Source organism: Oryza sativa, chromosome 7, assembly GCF_034140825.1.
Source record: "Oryza sativa Japonica Group chromosome 7, ASM3414082v1".
In the NCBI taxonomy this organism is placed as follows: Eukaryota; Viridiplantae; Streptophyta; class Magnoliopsida; order Poales; family Poaceae; genus Oryza; species Oryza sativa.
The window spans coordinates 1,915,195-1,918,797 of NC_089041.1; the positions used below are offsets into that span (position 1 = coordinate 1,915,195).

General features: G+C 43.2%; 1 non-coding gene across 1 annotated transcript; it reads right to left on the minus strand.

Moving 5' to 3' along the window:
• Positions 1 to 210: 210 nt before the first annotated feature.
• On the minus strand, positions 211 to 1,753 carry LOC9268685 (uncharacterized). Its single transcript, XR_010742653.1, has 2 exons — positions 1,499 to 1,753; positions 211 to 642 (listed from the first exon to the last, which is right to left on the minus strand). It is a non-coding gene; the product is annotated as an uncharacterized protein (transcript).
• Between the last annotated feature and the right edge of the window lie 1,850 nt (positions 1,754 to 3,603).

Sequence of the window (3,603 nt, forward strand, 5' to 3'; positions counted from 1 at the left end):
AACAAGAAGTGCAAGGAGAAAAGATGAATAATGATCCAAAACAGAACAGAAGCATATGGCATGGCAAAGAAGCGACCCCAACTAATTCCTTCCTTTGCAACCCTCGTCATGACTCATGATTCCACCATAACAGCTATCCGTATTAGTCTCTACTTATAAACAGTGCACGCTCCAAATTCATCCGAGAATAAACGTCACCTTAGCATCTAATTGCAGACAGAACGATATATCAGGTTGAAATACATAAGAGTGCATATGTTACACATTATCCAAATGCATGCCACATTAATACAAAGCCACATAGGTTTGTACCGTCTCATAGATAAAAGGTGCTTAGACTTAGTACCACAAAATACATAACCATCAAGGATAACATTCAGACAGGTGAATCACATGATTCGAAGGGCTAACAGGGATATGGTAAAGCTAATATTCAGACAGGTGATTCACATGATTGCGAAGTGCTAACAGGGTGAAGAACACAGCACCAGACGCAGAAACAGCGGACAGCGCCATGATCCTGTAATATCTCGCTTCATCTGCATGTCGTTTAGCCAATTCAGCAAGAAACCTGATGTCCTCTTCAAGAGTAGAGGCACGGCCCTTGCCAGTAGGAGTTGTAGTCTTGGGAGATGCTGTGCCCTATGCATGGTTCCACATGAAGGAAGAAACATAATCAGATTGCTAGGCATTGCCAAGTGCAAACAAACGGATGCTGATTGAAGAAAAATGCCCAGCCAACAGATGAAGTAGCTAGCATAACTAGTCGCTCATTTAGTCAGTTGCACATACCCTCAACTGGTGCATCTTGCACTTGCCTAGCAGTTACATATTCCCTCTATCCCTAAATATTTGACGCTGTTGACTTTTTTAAACATATTTGACCGTACATCATATTCAAAAACTTTTGTGAAATATGTAAAACTATATATATACATAAAAGTATATTTAACAATGAATCAAATGATAGGAAAAGAATTGATAATTACTTAAATTTTTTAATAAAACAAACGGTCAAACATATTTAAAAAAGTCAACGGCGTTAAATATTTAGGGACGGAGAGAGTACAACCAGTATGTAGATAGAGAGTGACACTAATTCTATTTACCATAACAAACCGGATACTCACTACTTACACGATCCTATCCATGCACTCTTAATATAATATATAAATATTTTGCTTACCAAGCCAGCAATTTAAGAGACAATATTATATGCATGCATGCATAGACAAGGTAAGTTAACATCAGGCAGGCCATGAAGCAATTGAGTAGAGAAAAGAGAAACTTCGATTGAAACTTTTTCCCCAAATTGTGCTCTCTAATCTGGGTCGGGTGGGGAGAGCGCGAGATGAATCGAAACAGATCCTGAGGCCAGGAAGCGAGCGAGCGGGGCTAATTGCGCGCAGCTGACGGTGGATTAAACCTATGCGGGATCGATCGATCGATCTAACGAAAATAGGGAAGCTGAGAAGGGGGGCGAAGGAAGAGAGACAACCTCGAGGCGGTGGAGGGAGCGCGATGGCGGCGGCGGCGGCGCCCGGCGCAGAGCAGCCGGGACCGGCATGACCTTCCTCGCAAGAGTGCGCATCGCCATAGCCGCCATGCCGCCGACGTACGGACGAACGGGAGCAAGGTCGGGGGCGGCGGCGACAGCGAGCTAGGGTTTTTCTCTCTCTCTCTCTCTCTCTCTCTCGGTCGCTTCGCTGGGAAGGACGAAGGCGTCTTGGTTGAGAGCCTTGTGTGTTTCTTCGCCTTTTCCTTTTCTCTCTCTTTTGTTACCGCTGCCCTACCCGTTACTGGGACCGACTCCAGATGCGCCAATAGGTTCGGCCCAGCCCACCAGCCTGTAATCCTGTATTTATGCTGTTATAGAAAAACTATACATATAAATTTTAATTTCATATTTTAAAACTTTATACATACAAACTTTTATTATTTTTTTACGATCACTCTACATGAAAGCATATAAATCTGAACCAACGTACATATAAAATGTTTTGTTGTAGGTGTAAAATGTTTGATGCATAAACTTGACAAAAGGAAGACATGGTTGTTGAAATAGGAAATCTTCCATGTTTCTATAGTTAAATTCACTGTGTCGCTTTAGGACAAGCACATTTTCGGCGTCTACTTTAGGCTCCGCCATCTTTGTAGTCTTGGTAGCCTAGTTTTCCCTAATTAATTGTGCGTTGTAAGGTTTAGTCTTATTTTCTCTTTAAAATGTGACACCTTCTTCTTTATATAAAATGTCGGCAACAGCCTAAACGTTCGGAAAAAAAAGTTTGCTAGATAGTCCGAATTTTTTATTTATAGTAATTATTGATCCTTAAATAAAATAAATAGTAAATCTCAGATTAAATTTGTAAAAATAGGAAGGACGTTGTTCCCAATAGCGTCCAGACTTGGACACACTTCTGAGGAGCGTCCAAAGGTGGACGCTGTTCCGGACGGCGTCCAATCTGGTTCACCTCATCCTCTTGGGTTCGGTTGTTCTTCGACGTTCTCCACAACCATTTGCAGGCGAAGGTGCACCATCGCCGGCTTTCCTCTCCTCCCTGCACGGCTAGGGCAGAGGAGCCACCACCGCTGTCCACCTCGACGTCTGGGTGGCCCGCACCGACTTCCACCTCCACCTGGGAAGGTACTGAGTCCACCTCGGCTCCAGCCTCCGGGGAGGCGGCCCATCGCTGTCCTCCTCCACCCTTGAGACCGTAGCCGCTTGCCTCCATGCCCAAGAAACCACCATCGTCGTTCCCCTCCATGCTGTCTTCCATCCCTTCTCAAGTACGCCACAAGGTTGCTGCCACCGCCTTCAGAGGAGATGCGAGCCTGTTACTCAACTCCGCAGTGCTCGTCGGTGGTAGACTGGAAGCCCAAACGCCTCCATTGCCTCTCACCGCCCTTTGTGATGTGTTCTCTTCAGGTAATTCTTTATTTGGAGCTTCCATTCCTCAGCAGTTCATGGCCTACCAAATTAAAGCAAAATGATTAGTTCATTTACTTCAGTACTTGGCAATACTTGCATCAAGTTCAGAAAAAAATCTCTGGCTTCACGAACAACAATATTACTGATGCTAATGTCCATCATGACATACCCCCAATGTTGCATTGGTGATCGATCTTCTTGATAAATTTGAATGCAGGTTAGAAAAACCGGCTACTAATTAATAATGTCAATTATGTGTTATGGATGCCTTGGCCAGTCAATGTATCAAAACTATCCGAAAACAAGACATTGGTTCTTATTTTGCTTTATTTTGTGTGCTCAACGTCTGTACTTACAGGCTATACTTTCAAATATTAGTGAATTCCATGCATACCACTACCAGTTAATTGTCATATTCTGTTTATATGTATTCTTCTGTACAGCCTGCTAGACGCTAATAGGAGTAAAAAGATAGAGTAATTGAGTAAATGACTGCATCACATTGACAAAATTGATAACGTGTACAGTCTGTCTGTTAGAGAAAGGGATGAAGGCAAAGCTATTATATATGCACTTCAATGGCTAAAGACAGGGGTACAGTACGTAAATATTCCATTAAGGACGCAAATCATCATTTGTTGATCCTCTCCTTTCGGCGTGGTGGGTGAATGGAG